General features: G+C 47.3%; 1 protein-coding gene and 1 long non-coding RNA gene across 5 annotated transcripts in view; one reads left to right on the top strand and one right to left on the bottom strand.

Annotated features, from left to right (window-relative positions):
- The window catches only part of IL1RAP (interleukin 1 receptor accessory protein), a 100,013-nt gene extending 90,912 nt beyond the window's left edge, over window positions 1-9,101 (bottom strand). The window contains exons 1-2 of one of the 4 annotated variants that reach the window (XM_083612823.1): window positions 8,727-8,841; window positions 6,632-6,770 (exon numbers count right to left, since the gene is read on the bottom strand). The gene's annotated coding sequence lies outside the window, so the exon portion shown is untranslated. The other 3 variants (XM_083612824.1, XM_083612826.1, XM_083612827.1) reach the window with 3 other exon arrangements.
- Window positions 1-24,192, top strand: part of LOC310762288 — a 155,724-nt gene that overhangs the window by 94,131 nt on the left and 37,401 nt on the right. The gene's annotated exons all lie outside the window — the stretch shown is intronic.

A 24,192-nucleotide genomic window follows, 5' to 3' on the forward strand; every position in this document is an offset into this window, starting at 1 on the left:
ATTTAGAATGAATGTTTCTGAAGGATGGGACTCGCCTTTCGCCTAAACTGTGCCAGAGTCTTGTCTTCCTGCCTCCTTCACTTAGATGGCCCTCAGCCAGCGAATATCTCCCAGTGCTTTGTTTTTTCCTGCATAAAACCTGCCGCTTCATTCATTCTTTAGTAACAATGAATGGATGCCGAAAGCAAACAGAGGAATGGATGCCGACTGCAAAGAAATATCAGGCAAGCACAGCAGTTCTTCTGAAGCTTTTAGCTGTGTATACAGTCATACCTTGGTTTACAGACGCTTCAGGTTGCGCGTTTTTGGGTTACGGACATGGTGAAACACGAAAGTACCGGAACCGGTTACTTCCGGGTTTCGGCGCTTGCGCATGTGCAGAAACACAAAATTGCGCTTTGCGCATGCGCAGAAGTGCAGAATCGCGGCGCTGGGGGGTTGCAAACGTGCCTCCTGCACAAGTAATAATATTATAATAATAATTTATTATTTATACCCCACCCATCTGGCTGAGTTTCCCCAGCCACTCTGGGCGGCTTCCAATCAAGTGTTAAAAACAATACAGCATTAAATATTAAAAACTTCCCTAAACAGGGCTGCCTTCAGATATCTTTTAAAGAGAAGATAGCTGCTTATTTCCTTGACATCTGATGGGAGGGAGTTCCACAGGGCAGGCACCACTACCGAGAAGGCCCTCTGTCTGGTTCCCTGTAACCTCACTTCTCGCAATGAGGGAACCGCCAGAAGGCCCTCGGCACTGGATCTCAGTGTCCAGGCTGAACAATGGGGGTGGAGACGCTCCTTCAGGTCTACTGGACCGAGGCCATTTAGGGTTTTCAAGGTCAGCACCAACACTTTGAATTGTGATCAGAAACGTACTGGGAGCCAATGCAGATCTCTCAGGACCGGTGTTATGTGGTCTCGGCGGCCGCTCCCAGTCACCAGTCTAGCTGCCGCATTCTGGATTAATTGCAGTTTCCGAGTCACCTTCAAAGGTAGCCCCACATAGAGCGCACTGCAGTAGTCAAAGCGGGAGATAACTAGAGCATGCATGTTCGCAACCCGAGCATCCACTGTACTAACATAAGAACATAAGGTGACCCCTGACAGATCGGGTCAGTGGCCTCTCTGGTCCAGCATCCTGTTCTCACAGTGGCCAGCCGGATGCCCATTACGGGAAACTCACAAACAGGATCTGTGCACAAGAGCCATCGATAGCCCTCTTGTCCTTTGTGAATGTATCTTTTATTATTACTATTTATTTATTCATTTATTTATTTAATTTCTATACCGCCCTACACCCGAAAGTCTCTGGATGGTTCCCATAAAATATCAAATACATAAAATCAAAAGAAAAACCAACAACCCAATAAAAAGACCCCAAAGAGTCAGCATTTTTTAAAAGGGTATATAGGATGTAGATCAAGACAAGGCAAAGGCCTGGTTGAGAAAGAACGTTTTTGCCTGGCGCCTAAAGTTGTATAATGAAGGCACCAGGCAAACGTCCCTGGGGAGAGCGTTCCACAGATGGGGAGCCACTGCAGAGAAGGCCCCGCTCTCATGTTGCCACCCTCTGGACTTCTCAAGGAGGAGCCACACGAAGGAGGGCCTCAGAAGATGATCTCAGGGTGTGGGGAGGTTCATATGGAAAGAGGCGCTCCTTGAGGTATCGCGGTCCTGAGCCGTTTAGCACTTTATAGGTCAAAACCAGCACTTTGAATTGGGCCCGGAAACTAATTGGGAGCCAGTGCAGTTGGACCAGGATAGGTGCAATATGCTCAGACTGTCTTGGTCTGGTGAGCAGCCTGGCTGCTGAATTCTGCACCAGCTGAAGTTTCCGAACCGTCTACAAAGGCAGCCCTATGTATAACGCATTGCAGTAATCTTAAAGCCTTCTGGGTTGTTCCGCAGGGAGTTCCACAGTTTGGCTACACACTGCATGAAGGACTTTTCATTTATCTTTCCTGAAATCTTCCAGGATTCAGTTTCACTGCATTTCCCCCAGTTCTTGTTTATGCCATGCATAAACTTACAAACTTCCACAATGTCTGTTTCTTTTAAAGAATTTATACACTGCTCTATTGATTTTTAAAAAACACCTCAAAGCGGTTTACAAAGAGAACAATATAATTATCAGCAATAAACCTTAAAAACTGTTTAAATCATTCAAAACAGAACTTGACTAATAAACCAAAAACTGAATTAAAACGTACATCCACATTCTACATGCCTAGGCAGGCACCCACAGCTTAAGACTGTAGGTCAAGCACTCTCCAGATTGCTAACTACAAATTCTTCAGAGGGTCTTATTCCAGCCACCTTTGCCTCAGTCCCCCAACTTGAAATGAGGAGGATAACATTGGCCCATTTCACAGGGTAGTTGTAAAGGCTAATGAGATTATATATAACCCAAGAGAAAAAGGATATTGAGGCACATTAAAGACAAACGAATTTATTTCGATAGTTCACTTTTCTAGGGCAGAGTCCTCTTCATCACATGGATCAAGCGGGAGACAGTACAGTCATACCTCGGGTTAAATATGCTTCAGGTTGAGTGTTTTCAAGTTGCGCTCCACGGCGACCCGGAAGTAACGGAACAGGTTACTTCCGGGTTTCGCGACTCGCGCATGCGCGGATGCTCAAAATGACGTCACGCGCATGCGCAGAAGCGGCGAATCACGACCCACGCACACACAGTCGCAGGTTGCGTTCTACTCAGGATGCGAACAGGGTTCCGGAACAGATCCTGTTCGCATCCAGAGGTACCACTGTACTGAGCAGACAGTAAATATATACCGTACTTTTCCGTGTATAACACGCCCCTCTTTTGGGGGACTCAAATTTAAGAAAATGGGGGGAGATGGCACAGAGTTGTTGAGCATCACTAAATTCACCTTTTGGCTGTCCCCTTGTCAGAAGAAGCGGCCAATCGCATGCCCAATTGCCGCAGCGTCAGCTAATCAACACCACCCATTGACGTAGCAACCAGTAACATGCACAATGGCCGCTAACAGCCATGGCAGCAACCAATCAAACGCCTGCCCTATGCGCTACCAATGTATAAGATGACCCCCATTTTTAGACTGACTTTTTTAACGGAAAAAAACCTAGTCTTATACACTGAAAAATCTCACATGCAAAGTGCAAAGGAGCTGCAAGGGAGAGCCACGCCCCATTGGCAGAGCTAATGCAAGACCCAGCCAAGTCCATGTAAATCAAATCTGCTGGTAACACATTGGGAGAGTTAGTTGGAATCCACTAAGAAGCCACAAGTTGCATTTCTGGCTGCTTTCACCCCAAACCAACCACCATTACTTTGGAATGTGGGGAGCTGTGCGCAGAGCACACAAGCAGCACGGCAGAAATGTCAAAAATGCAGAGCACTATTATTAAGTCATGCAAAGGTACGCAGCCACAGCAAGACCTGCTCATTCTCTCATTACAAGGGACACATGACTCTCCTGTTGCAAAAGCTTCACCGGCTACCTTTTCCCAGGCTCAGTTTGAAGCGCTGGCTATGTATTTCGTTCATTTGTTTCGAAGAAACAATACATCTCAAAGCAGTTTACAAAAGGACAGAGCAATGAAACCAAGAAAAAATACATATCATACTTTAAAACATACACATGTTAAAAAGGTAAACGAATTAAAATTACCTCCACTTTCTAAGCCTTTGGGCAGGCTTGTCTAAACAAGAATGTTTTTAGCAGTGCCAAAAGGAGTACTGCTTCCGACCAGTACGTTTCCGAGCACAATTCAAAGTGTTGGTGCTGACCTTTAAAGCCCTAAATGGCTTCGGTCCTGTATACCTGAAGGAGCGTCTCCACCCCCATCATCCAGCCTGGACGCTGAGGTCCAGCGCCGAGGGCCTTCTGGCGGTTCCCTCATTGCGAGAAGCAAAGCTACAGGGAACCAGGCAGAGGGCCTTCTCGGTAGTGGCGCCCGCCCTGTGGAACGCCCTTCCAGCAGATGTCAAAGCGATAAACAACTACCTGACATTCAGAAGACATCTTAAGGCAGCCCTGTTCAGGGAAGTTTTTAACGTGTGATATTTGACTGTATTTTTGGTTTTTATGGAAGCCGCCCAGAGTGGCTGGGGAGGCCCAGCCAGATGGGCGGGGTATAAATAATAAATAATAATTATTATTATTATTATTATTATTATTATTATTATTATTATTATTATTATTATTACAGCGAAGGCACCTGCTTGATATCAATAAGCAGGGAGTTCCAGAATACAGGCAGGGGCTGCCAGTTTGAAAGAATAAGTTCCTTACAGATGTGGAATGGGTATTATGTGGCAGCTGTGGCAGTGATAATTCCACCCATCCAAGCAGTGTGGTGGACACATGTGGGATGTTGACTTTATACCCCAATAGCAACACCTTGAACTCGGCCCGGAAGCAATTCGGAAACCAGCGCAGGACTCTGAGCGCAGGGGTCATTTGCTGACAAGGCCTCCCTCCTGTCAGCAATCGGGCTGCAGCATTCTGCACTAACTGCAGGCACTGTATCAAGCACAAGGGAAGCTCCACACAGAGCGCATGGCAGTAATCCAGTATTTTATCCGTGTTGCTTTAATTTGTGGAAGCTGCCTTGAGTTCCAGTCGGAAGTAAAGGCAGTATATAAATTTATAATAATAATATTTTTATTATTATTTATACCCTGCCCAACTGGCTGGGCTTCCCCAAAATATTAAAATACAGTAATGCATCAAACATTAAAAGCTTCCCTAAACAGGGCTGCCTTCAGATATCTTCTAAAAGTTTGGTAGTTATTTTTCTCTTTGACATCTGATGGGAGGCCGTTCCACAGGGCAGGTGCCACTACTGAGAAGGCCCTCTGCCCGGTTTTCTGTAACTTGGCTTCTCACAATGAGGGAACTGCCAGAAGGCCCTTGGCGCTGGACCTCAGTGTCCAGGCAGAACGATGGGGGTGGAGACGCTCCTTCAGGTATACAGGACCGGAGTCGTTTAAGGCTTTCAAGGTCAGCACCAACACATTGAATTGTGCTCAGAAACATACTGGGAGCCAATGTAGGTCTTTCAGGACTGGTGTTATGTGGTCTTGGCGGCCGCCCCCAGTCACCAGTCTGGCTGCCGCATTCTGGATTAGTTGTAGTTTCTGGGTCACCTTCAAAGGTAGCCCCACATAGAGCGCATTGCAGTAGTCCAAGTGGGAGATAGCCACTCTGGCGAGACAGTCTGCAGGCAGATAGGGTCTCATCCTGCGTACCAGATGGAGCTGGTAGACAGCTGCCCTGGATGCAGAATTGACCTGCGCCTCCATGGACAGCTGTGAGTCCAGAATGATTCCCAGGCTGTGCACCTGGTCCTTCAGGGGCACAGTTGCCCCATTCAGGACCAGGGAGCCCTCTACACAATACTTGAGTCACATTCAGCAATGCCTAAACTCACCCTGAAAAGCCGTAGATATCCGATGCAGTGAAGATGATGTCCCTTCCTTGTGCCACACAGACACACACCCAATTGTCTGAGTTACTCAGCTACTGAAGCTCATGGGGCTAATTTTTAAAAGAAGTGAGCTTCCGGGTTTTTGGAAGGGAAATGACTTTGTATCTGATTAGGGGTCTGATTAGGTTGGGAGATAGCAATCTATCTCCTTATCACATCCACTCCTCTTCGAAACATCAAGTTCCGCGTGATCCTAACCAGGCATTATTTAACGTGTCTGAAATTGCTAGGTGCGAAAAATTAAAAGTCGGAACAGGCCTTACCTGCAAGATGTACAAATGAAGGTCAATCAGGAAAGGTAGGAGAGGAAAGGTATGTAGGAAGGGGGGTGGGGGAGAGAGAGTCTGATTCTAGGGGACAAGACGTTATTTATTATTATGCATTAAATTTCTATCCTACCGTTCCTACCAAACGAACCCAGGACAACAAACATCAAACGATACCAAGTTTAAAACAAGGAGCCTGTGTTTGCTCAGAAGGAAAGTGCAAATTAATCCCAATGAAGTCAGAAGCGACTCTACTGGCGATCAGTTCTTATGTTCACTGTTGATCTCAAGCTGCTACCCTACAGGTACTTGGAAAGCTCTCCACAGGCAGCTGGAAAAACGTGTGGGTTTGTTTGTTTTCAAAACTTAGGAATCACCTTTGCAATGAACAAGGAACTCAAGGCAATCTGCGCGAGCATCGGCGAGACAGTAAAAACATTGCCGGAAAAGACAAAAAACCACAGAACCTAAAAGATCTACGCCAAGGCAAAACACACGGTGCAAAGACAGGCAACAGTGGCTGGTTCTTTAGAGGCTAGGAAAAGCCAGGAGGGGTAAAGGCTGCGGGGAGGAGGGTTTTTATTTGCCCCCCCCCCTTTTAGTCCCAAGCCAGAGAGCTAAATTCAAGGGATGATGAGAGTTGTGGTCCAGTAACACCTGGAGGACCACATGTCCTTCATCCTTGCAGAGTTTGCCATTTTGGTTCTCAGAAGCTGTCGGGAGCCCAGCGGCTGGTGGCACAAAGACACAGCTAAGAAAGGGGAGCTGGAATTAAGGTCCTCCGGGCCAAATCTCTCTGGGCAGCATCCTTAAGCAAGCCACTGCCCTCCTGCCCCCAGAACACCTGCCCCCCCACCTGTAACAGGACAATAATCACATTGGCCTACCTTGCAGTTGAAGATCTTCGTGGTCACAAACACAAAACCCTCCAAGGGCTTGAAAACATGATATAGATGCTCCTCCACAGAGAGTGGGTCATCTGCAGCCTCGCTGCTGTTTCTGAACAGACCTCCACCTGCTTCCACCCTGTAGCAAAGGCAAGCAACGGGCGTTAGTCTTCCCCATGTGGCACTATTCGGACGGCAAGAACATGCGCCTGCCTTCAAAAGTGGAAACTCTGGAACTCGCTCCCGCGGAAAGCAGTGATGGAAACTCCGCTGGAGGAAGGGAAACATATCCACAGAGAAGGAGGAGGAAGCTATCGATGTCTGCCAGCCCACAATGGTTCTGCTCTGCCACCATGCTAGGAGGCAGCAGTGTTGCTGAGCCCCAGTCGCTGGGAAAACCAGAAGGGGAAAGTGGCTGCGGTGCTCGGATCCTGCTTGTCATGGGCATCTGGCTGAGAAGAGGATGCTGGGCTAGAGGGGCCTCTGGCCTCATCCTGCAAGCACTTAGGTTCTTACAAACATTGCACTGCCCCCAGGAAGCTGCTTGTCAGAATCCCAGGCGAGATGACCCCCAGGTGCAGGAAATAAGAACTGTGGTTAATTCTCCCCTGGCCTCCTCGCTGGCCCAAGGAGGACCAATTCAGCCAGCTAGCCCTGGGGATTATCTAATTGATTTTTGAATTTTATTGTTATTCATGTTTTTATACTGTATTTTATGCTGCTTTTATAATTAAGTGTTTTAAAGTGTTTTAAATTTGTTGTTAGCCGCCCTGAGATCGGTTTTTGAACAGGAAAGGGTGAGGTATAAATATAAATATAAATTATTGTTGTCCTGCTAGGGTCCTGCTTGGGGGTGGGGGGGGGCATCTGGCTGTCCACTGTCAGACCAGGATGCTGGAGGAGCCAGGCCTTAATAAATAATAATAATATAATATAATGTATTTATACCCTGCCCATGTGGTATAAACTCCGGGCGGCCTCCAACAAAATATTAAAAATACAACAAAACATCAGACATGGAAAAACTTCCCTAAACAGGGCTGCCTTCAAATGTCTTCTAAAAGTCAGATAGCTGTTGATTTCCTTGACATCTGATGGGAGGGCTTGGCGCCACTACCGAGAAGGCCCTCTTGGACCGGACCCTGCAGCCTGACGTTCCTTCGGTTAACATTAATTCCCCTTCCTATCCTAGGCGATTTGGGAAAAGGGGGAGGGAGAGAAGGGAAGACTGGCAGCTGTCCAAGCAGCAGGGACCGTCCGAGCGCAGCTGCCGCCTCCATCCTCCATCCTCCGGGTGGCTGTTCCACCGCGCCGCGCTCCAGCTCGGAGCCGCCGACCAGGAAGCACCGGAGGCGGGGAAGGCTCTGGGCAAGTTGGCGCAGGAGCCGGGCGCATCCTTCGGACTCTCCAAACAGACAGAAACCCCGAAGCGCGATCGGATCCGGATCCCGATCTCGTAGGAGGGAGAGGAGGGGAGGGGGGTTCAAGTCTCCCCCGCCTTACCCTCTCCGGATCGGAGCCCCTGCGCTCGCAAACCGGTTTTCTTGGAAAAAATAAACGCGTTCCAAAGGGCGCAAGGACGGAACTGGAGCCTGGCGCGATTTGGCGAGACGACAGCCCGGAGAGGTAGGACGGGAGCCGAAGCAGCGCATCTCTCTCCCCGAACCGAACCACGCCGCGCAACGCAGAGCCCTTCCCGGGGATCGCTCGCTGTTGACACCGGTGTAGGAGCCAGGAACCGACCTGTGCTACGCCTAGTTCAGTGATGCCTGCACGGGCCGGCAGCGGCTTTCCGGGATTCCAGGCAAGGCGCCTCTCTCCCCGCCCTTCCGGAGACACCACCGAGATTTGAACCCGGGACCTTGGAGGGCTGGCGCTTTGCCACGGAGCTGCGACCCGGGGGAAGCTGCCTCCCTCCCGTGTGAACCTGGGGGGGCTACCCCGGATTAACTCCTCCGGGTCCGGATCCCCTTCCCTTGCCAGGACTCCGCGCCGTCGAAAGGCAAGACCCGGAGCGCCCCGGCCCGGAGCCTGGCAAGGGTTCTTCGGCCGAGCCGGCGCCCGCCCCCCTCGCGCCCTTCCCGGCCTCGCTCACCTCGCCCTCCGGGGGCGCCGTCGCGGCTGCCGCGCTGCTGGCGGAGGAAGGCTCCCTCGTCCGGTCCGCCTGGCTCGCTCGCTCCGCGGCGGCGGCGGCGCCTCCTTCGGCCCCCATTCGCCTCTCGGGCGCGCTGATTGGCAGTGACGTGGCGGTATGCAAAGCAGCGGGCAGCCGGAGGGGCGGAGCGGGGCGGAGCGGAGGCGCCGGGCCGGGGTGGCGCTCCAGGCGGCCGGGGAGGCGGAGGCCGGGGCGGCGCCTTCCTCCAGATGCGGGAGGGGAAGGGGAGGTGCGCGGCACGGCCCGCCTTGGCCCCCGGAGGGCGCGAGCCTCCTGCCAGATGCGCCCAGCGCGGAGGCTCTGATTGCGCGACCTGCTAAGTGCATTTCTTTTTTTTTTTAAATGCAAACTTTATTGCATTTTAAAAAAACAAAAAACCAGTTACTAAGTACAAAGTAAAAGTACAAAGTAAAAAGTAGTAAGTAGAGACATCACCTTGCCAACAAAGGTCCGTATAGTTCAAGCTATGGTTTTCCCAGTAGTGATGTATAGAAGTGAGAGCTGGACCATAAAGAAGGCTAAACAAAAAATTTTTTTCCTTCCAGTAGCACCTTAAAGACCAACTAAGTTAGTTCTTGGTATGAGCTTTCGTGTGCATGTACAACAGTACAACGCATCATCAGAGATCTACAACCTCTCCTGGACAATGACAGTTCTCTTTCTCAAGCTCTGGGAGGAAGACCTTTCATTGCCTACAGACAGCCACCCAATCTTAAACAACTCCTAACCCACAATAATACTACAACCAGACGTAACACGGACACTGGCACCAGAGCCTGCAATAAACCCAGATGCCAACTTTGCTGCCACATACACCCGGACAACACCATCACTGGCCCCAACAACGTCACACATACCATCTCGGGACTATTTAATTGCTCATCGTCTAACATTGTATATGCCATCAAATGCCAACAGTGTCCCTCAGCTCTCTATATTGGACAAACAGGCCAAACCTTACGCCAAAGAATAAACGGACATAAATCGGACATCAAGAATCACAAGACAGAGAAACCAGTAGGAGAACACTTCAATCTCCCAGGTCATTCTATACAAGATCTCAAAGTAGCTGTATTACTACAAAGGAATTTCAGAAATAGACTGGAAAGAGAAGCTGCTGAATTGCAACTCATTACCAAACTTAAAACCATGGAGAGACCTGGTCTGAACAAAGACATTGGATTCTTATCTCATTATACATGACAAAGCCATTTTTCACCTTCTCACCCCTTGCTTTTTCCTGTAAGACCTATTGCAGTCGTTAAGAGTCGTCAACAGGCTCATCACAGCTATCTGCCAATCACCCATTCCCACCACCCTTCTGAGTAATACCCCTCCCCACCTTCTCACTATATAGAAGGATCTGGCAACTTCTGTTTCAGTGTATCTGAAGAAGTGTGCATGCACACGAAAGCTCATACCAAGAACTAACTTAATTGGTCTTTAAGGTGCTACTGGAAGGAAAAAAATTTTTTTGTTTTGACTATGGCAGACCAACACGGCTACCTATCTGTATCTGCAGTTGGAGGCAGCAATGTTTATGAATACTAGTTGCTGGAAACCACTGTAATAAACGAAAATCTGCCCTTATTCCCTTATGGGGGACACAAGAGCCCTTATAGAGTCCTTTGTAGGTTCTCCATCAGTCGGAGAAAATAACAGAAGCCAAGCAGAGAATATTGAGAAGCAAAGCAGCTAGTAAGCCTGATCTTTATTGAACTGTTGCCCAGAACCAGAACTATTGCCCAGAACCCAGAACCAAGGTGTGTCCACCCTTATACTGTATAGACATTTTAAATTGCCCACCCTGGAGTCCAAGAGCACCCCCAGAAACATCATACATACACCACAGAAGAAGTGTAGCCCAACACCCCCCCGATACATCATACCTGCATCACAGAAAGGGCGGTCTACAGCAAAAATCTGAGTGCGTTGTTTACCTCCTGTCTGGCAGGTTACCTATTAATGCTCACTTGATTGGATACCCTGGGGAGCCTGGCCAGTCTTTTTGTAGTGACGAATACTTAGTTCCTGAGCCAGATCACAGGCTCACCCTATTCATACACAGAAATACCCTTAAGACCGGTTTTGTGAAGGACAAGACAATGGGGAGGCTTTTCCATTTTCCTTCGACCTTGTAGAGAAAACATTTGGTCAGTCTGGGAGCCAAAATGGTTCCAGGGCTGTTTTCCTGTGCTGCTTCAGACATGTGGTTTATATCTTTATGCACGTGTTTGCTTGGTACATTTGTTATATATATAAGACCTTAACTTATTTATTTCACCACTGATGAGGAGAGGGCTCTGGTGTTCAGATCCCGTTTGCAGGTTTTCCATTGGGGCATCTGGTTGGCCACTGTGAGAGCAGGATGCTGGACTCAATGGATCACTGGCCTGACCCAGCCAGCTCTTCTAATGCTCATCTGGATCTGCAGAGTTTCCAAGGGAGGTTTCTCCCAGCCCTACCGGGAGATGCCATTGAGGACGGAACTTGAGATGTTCTTCTCCATGCAAAGCATAGGCTCTAGCTGCTGGATCCAGAGGTGGGCAGATGTTTTTGCACACACGTCCTCCCTGAAACAGCCAGAAGCAGCAAAGGCATCAATTAATCCCAGGCATCCGATAGTGAAATGTGGATCCGCCAGCACCATTAATGATCCGCTCACTCTTTTCCCCCAAAGGACTGACAGCCGTTCCTTCTCCGCACTTTCTTCTATGTATAATAATATGCACTGCTTTTGATCATTTTGCAATACTCCCGTTCCCCATTTCCCCTGTTATCTGGAACAGTGGAACAGAAAGAGTTTCTTGTGGTGTGTCATAACTACAGCTCAAATGAGACTCTGAGGAAATTTTTTCTTCAAACTTCTCCTTCTTTGGAGGTCTTTAAGCAGAGGCTTGACAACCATATGTCAGGAGTGCTCTGATGGTGTTTCCTGCTTGGCAGGGGGTTGGACTTGATGGCCCTTGTGGTCTCTTCCAACTCTATGATTCTATGATTCTATGATTCTATGCTGACTTCTCATTGGTAGGCAGGGGAGGTTAAGAGGTTGCATTTGGAAACGCTTTCTTTGTTTTAGAAAGCAGGATGTGAAGTATCAAAGTTGGGCAAGCTGTTACTTCACATGGTTGCCTTTAGAAACTAACCCCCTTACTCTCTACTTTTTCCCCACAAACACATGTCAATACCCGATTTGGGCAATTGAATTCAGAGGAAGAGAAACACTTATTTTTAAATTATCATTATTTCATAAAATTTACAATGCATGATTGACAACAAGAACAACAACATGCCAAAGTGGTTTACAAAATAGAACACACTAAATTAAGCACAGTAGTTCAAAACTTTCAACAAGTGAAGATAACAATAGACTAAAACATATTCAAAATTGAGTGAACTTTCTGAACATCTGAGTAGGCTTGTCAAAACAACTATCTTGTCATCTGGCGCCAAAAAAAGTACAGTGAAGGCACCTCCCTTATTTCAAGAGGCAGGGAGTTCCATAGTTTCTGTGCTGCCACACTAGAAGTTGTGCATATATGGGTGAGGTGATCTTGTAGGTAAAGTGATCCCACCTTGAACCTGACCCTGTAGCAAATCGGAAACCAGTGCCATCTCTGGGCACAGGCGTTATATGTTGACACAAAGCCTTGTTTTATTAAAATATTTGCATCTTGCTGTTGTTTGAGAAACATTTCTTTTCGGATGCCCTGTTGATGGAGAACCTTGCCTGCAGATCCAGCCCCTCGAGGCTCATGTACCAAAAGATTAGCTTTGTATCTGGGCCACCTCCATGTTTTCTGTTAAAGTTTTATTTCCTCCCATTGAGAATCTCCTCCTCATTTCAATGAAGTGAAGCAGAAGGCTGAAGTATAGAAAAATAATCCTGTTGGTTATTTGCTTGCTTTCTCATTTCAGCTCCTTCTCTGGAGACAAAACACACTCGAGGCCCAAATTATTAAAAACAAACAGAACAGAGCGGGGAGGAAATGTGAAGGCCTCTTATAACTTCCCAGCCCTGGTTGTGAAATCGTGGAGGAAGATCCAGGAATTTGCTATGTATTTTGAGTCATGCTAACATGAGAGAGAGTTACGTATCTGTACCCTCTCTGCAACCACACATAACTTCCCTCTTCTGAGACATTAAGTCTTTGGGGCCAAATCTCTTCCTGGGAAAGGTCCATAACTCATATAAACTCATGGCACTTTTAACATATAGTATAAGCGGGTGGCACTGTGGGTTAAACCACAGAGCCTAGGTGTGCTGGTCCCGGGGGGAAGGTTACCGCTGGCGTAGTCAAAGTCCGGTCCTAGGTCACTAGCCTGGAAACAGTTCACAAGGAGCGGGGCGAGGTCCGAAGCAGGAAGCCGGGCGGGGACAGGAACACTGGAGGGTCAGGTCTGGGTCCGGGCAGGAACAGGTACTCAACAACGACGTTGCTCCCGCAACCTTGGACCGGGCTGACTGGCCTTTATCTTCTCTGAGGCCAGGGGCGGTCCCAGCCCCCAGGAGACCCGCCTCTCCTGGCCTTAAGGCGAGCACTCCTCCTGGGAGAACCCAGTTCCCTTCGCCTCTCTGCCCTGAGCCTCTGCAGTTCAGGAGAGGCTGAAAGGTTACTGGACCCAGGGGGAGACTCACCTGTAGGCACTGAGTCCTCAACCACCTCTGGAGCCAGAGTGGATTCACCTGGAGCCAGAGTGGATTCACCTGCTCCTGAGGATCCGGCACAGGTGCAGGCGCTTCAGAATCAAGGCCCTGCCCCAGTTCAGCCGGCCCTGGAGGCGGGGACTCCTGTGCAGGCTGGGATTCCTCCAGTTCAGCCTCTGAATCAGATTCCCAGGCCATCACACTAGGACTTGCCGATCGGAAGGTCGGCAGTTCGAATCCCCGTAACGGGGTGAGCTCCCATTGTTCGGTCCCTGCTCCTGCCAACCTCGCAGTTCGAAAGAACGTCAAAGTGCAAGTAGAGAAATAGGTACCACTCAGGTGGGTTTCCATGTGCTGCTCTGGTTTGCCAGAAGCAGCTTAGTCATGCTGACCACATGACCCAGAAAAACTCTGCGGAAGCGGACAAACACCGGCTCCCTGCTAGGTTGGCAGGAGCTGGGACTGAACAACTGGAGCTCATCGCAGGCATTTGAATCGCCGACCTTCCGATCAGCAAGCCCAAGAGGCTTAGTGCTTTAAACCACAGTGCCACCCTCATCCCTTGCCTCATCAAACCTAAATCCAGCCCTGCTAACATATATGCAGTGATTAGCTTTGAGAGATCCCCTGCATATTCATAGCCCTCAAGATCCTTGACCCCTCTTGCTGCCGCTCTCTTAGGCATGATGAAGGACCTGACCTACCAGCTTTGATATGATGCCACTGCCACAGGTGATACGAGAGCCATCTTCAGATACCTAAAGGGCTGTTGGCTGGAAGATGTAGCCGGCTTGCTCTTTGCTGCTTCGGTGAGCAGGAACTGAACCAAAGGATTTCAGTTACAAGAGAGGAGATTCTGACTAAACACCAGGAAGAAATTTCTGACAGTAAGAGCAGTTCAACAGTGGAGGGAACAGACCTACACGAGAAGGTGGTGGGCTCTCTGTCAGGAGCTCATCCTACTCTTGAGTAGGACTCTGGCAGAGACACATGCCCGACTGGCATGTTCTCTCCCTCCTGGTCGATTGTTCGGGAGCTTCAAAAGCTTTCTTCAGCCCGAACATCACAGCGACCGGTGTCAACAGACACCGGCACACTTAGGGATCCGCAGAGCCTTCGCAGCTTGCGTGACAGACCTCAGCGACTCAGCATTTTGGCTAATCGACTTTATTTACATCTAAACACACACGGAGCACTGCAACATGGCTCCCACTCTCTCTAGCATCAGACAGCAAAGAGAAGAAGAAGAAAGGACAATAGTCCCACTTGACGGAACACAGGAACACAAACATCCTGTCTCCATCACTTCCCACTCTGTGGAGTCAAAACATACACTGTCATGTGATAGACAACAATCCCATGACTGCAATCATGGAGCAGGAATTCTAACACTCTCACCGTCACAGGAGGTTTTTAAGCAGAGGTTGGGGGGCCACCCATCAGGGATTCTTCAGCTGAGATTCCTGCATTGCAGGGGTTGGACTAGATGACCCCTGGGGTTCCCTTCCAACTCTGCAAGTCTAGAATTCTAGGATCCTAAGCATAAGAACAGCTCTCCCCTCATGAGCCCCAGCAGTTGGGATTCAGAATTATTGCTGTGGAGGTAGAGCGTAACCATCCTGGCTAATAGCCACTGATAGCACTCTCCTCCTCAATGAATTTGTCCTGTCCTGTCCTGGAGTACAGGGTCAGGTTTAAGGTGCTGGTTTTGACCTTTAAAGCCCTATGTGGCCTAGGACCCTCATACCTATGGGACCGCCTCTCCCGGTACGCCCCAGGGAGGACCTTAAGGTCCATAAATGACAACACCTTGGAGGTCCCAAGTCCCAAGGTGGTTAGATTGGTCTCAGCTAGGGCCAGCGCCTTTTCAGTACTGGCCCCGACTTGGTGGAACGCTCTGTCACAAGAGACTAGGGCCCTGCGGGATTTGACATCTTTCCACAGGGCCTGCAAGACAGAGCTGTTTCACCTGGCCTTTGGTTTGGACTCAGTCTGACCCTTATGTTTCCCTCCCCTTATGGTTTTGATCTATGGGGTACTTTTAAAATGAGGCTGCATTTTAAATTGCATTTTAACCTGTAATTGAAATTGGTCCCCCCTTTCTTTCCCCTATTATCTTTTTACTGTGATTTTATTGGTGTTAGCCACCCTGAGTGAAGGCCAGGGAAGGCCTGGCAGGGAAGGCCAGGGTATAATTAAAATTATTATTATTATTATTGCCTTATGGGTTGGTGGCCATCACTGCCTCCTGCGGGAGGGAGTTCCATAGTTTATGTGCCGAGTGCATCTCTTTCTCTTTCTCGAATCTTCCACCATTCAAAGGAAGTCCACGAGGTCTAGTGCTTTGCGAGGTGGTGGGGAAGCAAATTAATTTTTGAAGTTTCTTTAAATTGCAGTCATTTACTATTAGAATGCATGTTTGAAGGCATTACTTCAATAAATGCATGTTTAATTATTTAGAAGGAAGATTAAAAATTCTCTTTCCCCCGAGTTTAAAGTGCTCCTTTGAATCAATTCCTCCCTCCCCTGTCAAAATTCCTTCTTGGAAAGCCCCGGCCATGTCTTTGTGGGTGGCATACCTGCTTTGCATAAAAAGGCCCCCGGGTCAGTTCTTGGCAAGAAAATCTCCATGTGAAAACTCCCTCTTTGAAAGCTGCAGAGCTGCTGTGCTTCAGTGGAGGCCATACGGACCGAGGTGGAACTCATGCTCTGACTCTGTAAAGGTCATTTCCCTTTTTCGCTGTTCCCCAAAACCCTGCATCCACACAGCATACAGTTCACAGAGCTTTGAAACTACAGTATCCATGCTGCAGTGCGACTGTGATATCTATCATCTATCTATATCTATCTATCATCTATCTATCTATCTATCTATCTATCTATCTATCTATCTATCATCTATATCTATCTATCTATCTAAATCTATCTATCTATCTATCTATCTATCTATCTATCATCTATCATCTATCTATCTATCTATCTATCATCTATCTATCTATCTAATCTATCTATCATCTATCTATCTATCTATCTATCTATCTATCTATCTATATCTATCATCTATCTCTATCTATCTATATCTATCTATCTATCTATCTATCTATCTATCTATCTATCTATCTATCATCTATCTATCATCTATATATCTATCATCTATTTCTATCTATCTATCTATCATCTATCTATCTATCTATCTATCTATCTATCTATCATCTATATCTATCTATCTATCTATCATCTATCTATCTATCTATCATCTATCATCTATCTATCTATCTATCATCTATCTATCTATCTATCTATCTATCTATCTATCTAATCTATCATCTCTCTCTCTCTCTCTCTCTCTCTCTCTCTCTCTCTCTCTCTCTCCCTCTCTCTCATCTATCTATTTACATACTGTTGCAGGAATTTATGTATAGGGTGGGTTGCTCCTCCAGCAGATATCATGCACATGCAGCCTACTACCAAAATCAGCACAATCGCTTTTGAGACTTTTGTAATTTGTCCCCACAAAACACTTCACCACAGTTTCTTCCTATCTATTCAAAGGGCCTTTGCTGCAACATACCAAATGCAACAACTCACTGATCAATGTATCTATGTACTGGCTCACTGGGAAAACTTCAGAAATTCCTATAGACCTGTGAGCTCAGCTACTTAGGAGCCCCTCTGCCTGAGTGATGATCCCTGGCCTCCTGATACCTGAGTGCCAGACAGGTAGCCATCCCAGAAATAACAAACCCAGATGAAGACAAAAGGATGTGATTAACTTGGCTGGGAAACAGGGAAATGTAAGTACAGTGGTACCTTAGTTTACAACTAACTAGTTTACAACCATAATCCGTTCTGGAGGTCCAGTTGTAAACCAAAATAGGTTGTAACCCAAGGCGCGCTTTCACCAATGGGGCCTCCAAAAAAAGGGGTGTGTGTAATAATAAAAAAATGGGTTGTAATAAAAAAAAAGGGACACACATTTCCAGGTTTGACATGGTTGTAATCCAAAACACTTGCAAACCACGGTACCACTGTATGTATCTCTTTTGTTTCACTTGATGGGTGTTTGGTGGAGGGCAAGGAGAACCATGGGACAGGGTCCAGGATGCTCAGATTACTGCCACCAGACCCCCCCTTTCATGATGTAACCATGATGTATTAGTGATGTAGTTGGGGGGGGTGTAACCGTCAACCTAGCATTTCAAAAGTATGTCAAAGTGCAAGTAGATAAATAGGTACCGCTCCGGCGGGAAGGTAAACGGCGTTTCCGTGCGCTGCTCTGGTTCGCCAGAAGCGGCTTAGTCATGCTGGCCACATGACCTGGAAGTTGTACGCTGGCTCCCTTGGCCAGTAAAGCGAGATGAGCGCTGCAACCCCAGAGTCGGCCACGACTGGACCTAATGGTCAGGGGTCCCTTTACCTTTAACTTTCACATGGGGATTAGCAGTTAATAAAAGTTTGGGGGCTCTTTTGTTTGGGGCTTCTGTCTTGTTCCACCTTGTGGCAGGTGGTAGTCCTGTCGCGACAGTCTTCAATAAAGACCAAGCCTACTGGCTGCTGTTTTGCTCTGGTATTCCTGGCTGGTGTCCTTGTTTTTGTCCAAGGGAGCCCTCAGATTTCTCCGTTAACGATACCTACCTACCTACTTATCACTATCAGGAGTGGACACCCCAAGCTTTAAACTAGAAAGAAATTGTAAGCAGAAAGAAACATTAGCAAGTTAAGTGAATTTGGATATGCAGAAGACATTAAAAAATAATAATTTAAGGAACTGAAGAAAGAGGGGGATGGAAATCAAAATTTTGAAATGTTAAATTGATTGTAAAACTAATTGAATGTATAAAGCTCAAAAATATAAATGGCATTTAATGTTAAATAACTGGCAGAAAGTGAGGAGGAATTAAAGAACCTTTTATTGAGGGTGAAAGAGGAGAGCACAAAATATGGTCTGAAGCTCAACATCAAAAAACGAAGATCATGGCCACTGGGCCCATCACCTCCTGGCAAATAGAAGGGGAAGAAATGGAGGCAGTGAGAGATTTTACTTTCTTGGGCTCCATGATCACTGCAGATGGTGACAGCAGCCACAAAATTAAAAGATGCCTGCTCCTTGGGAGAAAGGCGATGGCAAACCTAGACAGCATCTTAAAAAGCAGAGACATCACCTTACCAACAAAGGTCCGTATAGTTAAAGCCATGGTTTTCCCGGTAGTGATGTATGGAAGTGAGAGCTGGACCATAAAGAAGGCTGATCGCCAAAGAATTGATGCTTTTGAATTCTGGTGCTGGAGGAGACTCTTGAGAGTCCCATGGACTGCAAGAATATCGAATGCATCCATTCTGAAGGAAATTAGCCGTGAGTGCTCACTGGAAGGACAGATCCTGAAGCTGAGGCTCCAAGACTTTGGAGAAGTCTTGGAGAAGAGACCCTGATGCTGGCAAAGACCCTGATGCTGGGAAAGATGGAGGGCACAAGGAGAAGGACAGAGGACGAGATGGTGGGACAGTGTTCTTGAAGCTACCAGCATGAGTTTGACCAAACTGCCGGAGGCAGTGGAAGACAGGAGTGCCTGGCGTGCTGTGGTCCATGGTCACGAAGAGTCACGAAGAGTCGGACACGACTAAACGACTAAACAACAACAACAACAACAAAACATTGAAAAAATATAAATATAAATATATAAAATATAAAATATATATAAAATAAAAAATATTAAAAATGGTTAATACATTAGCAGGGTTTTAAGACTACTTGTAATTTTACTATGAATGGATAATAAGTAATTTAAATGGGCTCAAATTTAACAATGGACATGAGGTGTATTGATAAATAATGGAACCAAGGAAGGGTTTAGAGGGAAGTCAATTTGCTTTGTTTTTGTGTTTGTATTGCTATTGTTTCTTATTTTTGGAAAATTAATACATTGTTATCAAAAACTAAAAAGTTAAAAAAAAAAAAGCACATAGGAAGAGCCTAAAGGATCAGGCCAATGGCCCATCTAGGGAATAATCCTGTTCTCCCATGTTCTTCTGTTCACTGTGCACACAATCCATTTACACCGAAAGTTTCTTTCCGCCCTGGAACTCTGGAAAAAACAAAAAATTGTTCTGTGGGGTTCCAAGAGACAGATGGGTTTCATTCTGATGCAGATCCAATATCGCCCTCTGCTGCTCAGCGCTTGCCTTGTTTCAATTGCTGTTCTATATCCTCTACGCTAGGACTAAAGTTTTTATCCTTGTAGAGATTCTGCCACAGGTCAGAGCAGTGTGCACAAGATTATCCCATTTTATCTTGACAACATCCCTGCGAGGTAGATTAGCCCGAGAAAGGCTATGACTCTGGCTTGGGATCAGGGCCAGATTTAGGTTTGATGAGGCCCTCAGCTCCTGAAGGTAATGGGGCCCTTTATATATCCAGCTGTCCTTTGTCAACAACAAATTGCCACTGTTTTTTTGTGTTGAATATATGCTAGATGGTAAGTGATGGACCTCACAGGTATCTCAAGCAATTTGCACATAACAATATATATATATATATATATATATATATATATATATATATTTCACATTGGTCTATTTTATTTGTTTTTTATCTTATATTTTGGAAATGTAAATCCAGGTTTTTTCCCATTTCTTTACATTTTCTTTACATAAGCTATAGCTTGTTTAGCTTAAACGTAAATCTGGCATTGCTTGGGATCACTCTGTAGGCATCGTGTCTGAGGGAGGATTTGAATCCCGAACTCCGTGGTTCACATGCAGTATGCACTGCACCATAACTGGATCAGAGTGCTTGCCTGGTGCGAGAGGCACAGTGCTGTTGTGGGTGTGGGAGAAAGAATCATCGAAGGTACCAGCAAGGGCCATATAGTCCAGCCCCTGCAATACAGGAAACGCAGCTAAAGATGTAGGTTCAAATCCCACCTTCTCACATACAAGTTACTATGTTTTGCCAGCTCTTCTTCTCTTTCAAATCAGAACCAGTGAAGGCAGTGAAGGTCCTGTGTGAGTGCCTGGAGGCGGTTGGAGGATGGATGGCGGCTAACAGATTGAGGCTGAATCCAGACAAGACAGAAGTACTGTTTTGGGGGGACGGGGGCAGGCAGGTGTGGAGGACTCCCTGGTCCTGAATGGGGCAACTGTGGCCCTGAAGGACCAGGTGCACAGCCTGGGAGTCATTCTGGACTCACCACTGTCCATGGAGGCACAGGTCAATTCTGTGTCCAGGGCAGCTGTTTATCAGCTCCATCTGGTATGCAGGCTGAGACCCTCCCTGCCTGCGGACTGTCTCGCCAGTCTCTAGTTATCTCTTGCTTGGACTACTGCAATGCGCTCTACGTGGGGCTATCTTTGAAGATGAGGTCCAGCTCTGAGGGCCTTCTGGCGGTTCCCTCACTGTGAGAAGCCAAGTTACAGGGAACCAGGCAGAGGGCCTTCTCGGTTGTGGCACCCGCCCTGTGGAACGCCCTCCCACCAGATGTCAAAGAGAACAACAACTACCAGACTTTTAGAAGACATCTGAAGGCAGCCCTGTTTAGGGAAGCTTTTAATGTTTAATAGATTATTGAATTTTAATATTCTGTTGGAAGCCGCCCAGTGGGAAACCCAGCCAGATGGGCAGGATATAAATAAATTATTATTATTATTATTATTATTATTATTATTATTATTATTATTATGTGGTTGCATCCACCTTATTTGCATGTGGGCAGGTTCTCAGTTGTGAGAGGAAGGAAAGCACTCTGTACAGGATCCGTGGTGCTTGCTCGTTTTCCAAAGACTACATATCTCCCAGGGCTGAACCCTGCTTTTGAAAATAGCGCTTGCGCCCCTCCGGAATGGCAAACCAGAAAGCCACCTTTTTTTGTCTCTCACCCCAATGCGACAAAGGGCACTAGGAGGAACCTCTGAATCTGGACCGGACCCATTTTTTCATGCATAGGACAAATAGGAAAAGAAACTGAGAATGGGGGCAAGGAAATTGGGTGAGTTTGTGTTTGCCCTTGGTTGGTGACCGAATACCCATCCCGTGTGATTTCAGCCCTGCAGAAAAATAATTGCAGGAAATGAAAGAGTCCTCATGCTGTGAGTTGATTCGCCTGTTTGTGGGTGTGTGGGACCAAGTCACTTCTAAAGAGCCTGCAAAGCGGCGAAGGGGAAGGGGGGGCAAGATGCAAAGGGCTCCCCCCCTTGAAATACCCTTGGTTGCATTTCAATTATCCAGGCCCATTAATTTTTTGGCAGTGGGATTTCATTCCCCACGGAGGCTGCCTCGTTAGCAGAGTTCTCATGTCGGGAAAAGGCCAGGGTGCTCGTGATTAAAAAGAAGGCCCGCCTCAACTCTGGCTCCCCACATGATAAATGGCGCCGTGGATTAACATTCGTGACGGCGACAAACAGAAACCTCCAAAATAGAACTCCGCAATTACCAAAGATGTGTTCTGTAATTACCTTTTCTGTTCCTCCCGAGCTGAAGGATGAAAGCAGCGCTCTGCGGAGAGGGTGCGTTTGTGTCACACACCATTTCTTATTAAGGGAAATTATTTTATTTCCACCCCCCCCTCCAAGAAAAAGAATCTGGGAGCGAAGTTGTGAAGGTCCCAGGACCTGCCTAGCCTCAAGGTTGCATTGATTCTATTCCTGCATTGCAGGGGCTTGGACGAATGATCTTCGGGATCCGCTGGGAGAGATCATCAGGGGGTTTGGGCTGGGTGTCCATCAGTATGCGGATGACACCCAGCTCTACCCATCCTTCAAATCAGAACCAGTGAAGGCGGTGAAGGTCCTGTGTGAGTGCCTGGAGGCAGTTGGAGGATGGATGGTGGCTAACAGATTGAGGTTGAATCCTGACAAGACAGAAGTACTGTTTTGGGGGTACAGGAGGCGGGCAGGTGTGGAGGACTCCCTGGTCCTGAATGGGGCAACTGTGCCCCTGAAGGAGCAGGTACGCAGCCTAGGAGGCATTTTGGACTCACAGCTGTCCATGGAGGCGCAGGTCAACTCCGTGTCCAGGGCAGCTGTCTACCAGCTCCATCTGGTACGCAGGATGAGACCCTCCTTGCCTGCAGACTGTCTTGCCAGAGTGGTACATGCTCTGGTTATCTCTCACTTGGACTACTGCAATGCGCTCTACCTGGGGCCACCTTTGAAGGTGATCTGGAAACTACAACTAATCCAGAATGCGGCAGCTAGACTGGTGACTGGGAGCGGCCACCGAGGCCACATAACACCAGTCCTGAAAGACCTACATTGTTTCCCAGTACGTTTCCAAGCACAATTCAAATGTCAATGTCAAAGAGAACAACAACTACCAGATTTTTAGAAGACATCTGAAGGCAGCCCTGTTTAGGGAAGCTTTTAATGTTTGATGTATTACTGTACTTTAATATTGTGTTGGAAACCCAGCCAGATGGGGTATAAATAATAATAATAATAATAATAATAATAATAATAATAATAATAAGTCTAGGATTCTGTCATCACTGAGTGGACATTGCCAATGCCTTGGCATTGTGGCATGGAATATTTGCTTATTTCCCTCTTGTGCTCTGTCTCCAAAGAATGGGGGTGTCTGGTTGAGGATGTCTGAGTGTGTGACGTCTGAGTCTCAGTGTGCTGGTGTCTGTTTGTGTGGGTGTCTGAGTTTCTGACTTCCGTGTCGATGTCCGAGTGTCTGTGAGTGTGTGAGCAGCCAAATATGTGTTTGTGAGTGTGTGGATGTCTGTGAGTGTTGGGAGGAACATTTAAAACTATTTCCAATCAAATTCTCCCACTCTGGAATTTCTTGTCCAAAATCATGTTGAACTAGGTTGGCATCCGCCTGTCTTGGGAGACAGTGGAGGAGTGCGCCTTTGAAGTCAAGCTGTTGGAGAGTTGCAGCACTTGCTGGGACTGTAGAGAACAATAGGGGAGAGACATGTTTTGTTGCAGCTGGGGCAGAGGAAGGAATTGGGTTGTGCTGCTGCAGATGCACCAGGGCGTATCTCCTCTCTATGCTCCTCTTGGCAGTCATTCTCTTGGGCTTGCTGATCAGAAGGTTAGCGGTTCGAATCCCCACGACGGGGTGAGCTCCCGCTGCTCTGTCCCAGCTCCTGCCAACCTAGCAGTTCGAAAGCATGCCAGTGCAAGTAGATAAATAGGTACCACTGCGGTGGGAAGGTAAATGACGTTTCCGTGTGCTCTGGTTTCCTTCACGGTGTTCTGTTGCACCAGAAGCGGTTTAGTCCTGCTGGCCACATGACCAGGAAAGCTATCTGTGGACAAACTCTGGCTCCCTCAGCCTGAAGGTGAGATGAACCTTTGACTGGACTTAATCGCCCATGGGTCCTTTACCTTTTACCTTACCTCCTCTGGTTACCACTATGTATGCATGACCTGTCTGTCTCCAGGCACTGTGGTCATCTGCAAGTGATTCCCACATGGTTGATGTTGTTTCATGTCACATTTGCACACATCTTTTTAGCGCAGAGTTGGGCCTGGTGCCACAAGCCAGCTCCCCGTAGAGAAGAACTGCAGTTTTTCAGGATTTGTTAAAGATCGCTCTGAATCACACTTCTGCATCTTGGCTGTGTTTCACAATTTATTTAAACGCAGTGGCGTTTTATTGATTATATTGGAAGGCACTTTTGAGACCACATTGTGGGTGAATTCCACATTTGGGAGCGAGTTCCACTGGACATCTCTGCGCTGCATGAAAAATTCCTTTCTTTCATCACTCCTGAACCTCCGAACATTCAGCATCCTTGGATGTCCAGGAAGAAG

Source organism: Podarcis filfolensis (genome assembly GCF_964270895.1).
Source record: "Podarcis filfolensis genome assembly, chromosome: 5".
Taxonomy (NCBI): Eukaryota; Metazoa; Chordata; class Lepidosauria; order Squamata; family Lacertidae; genus Podarcis; species Podarcis filfolensis.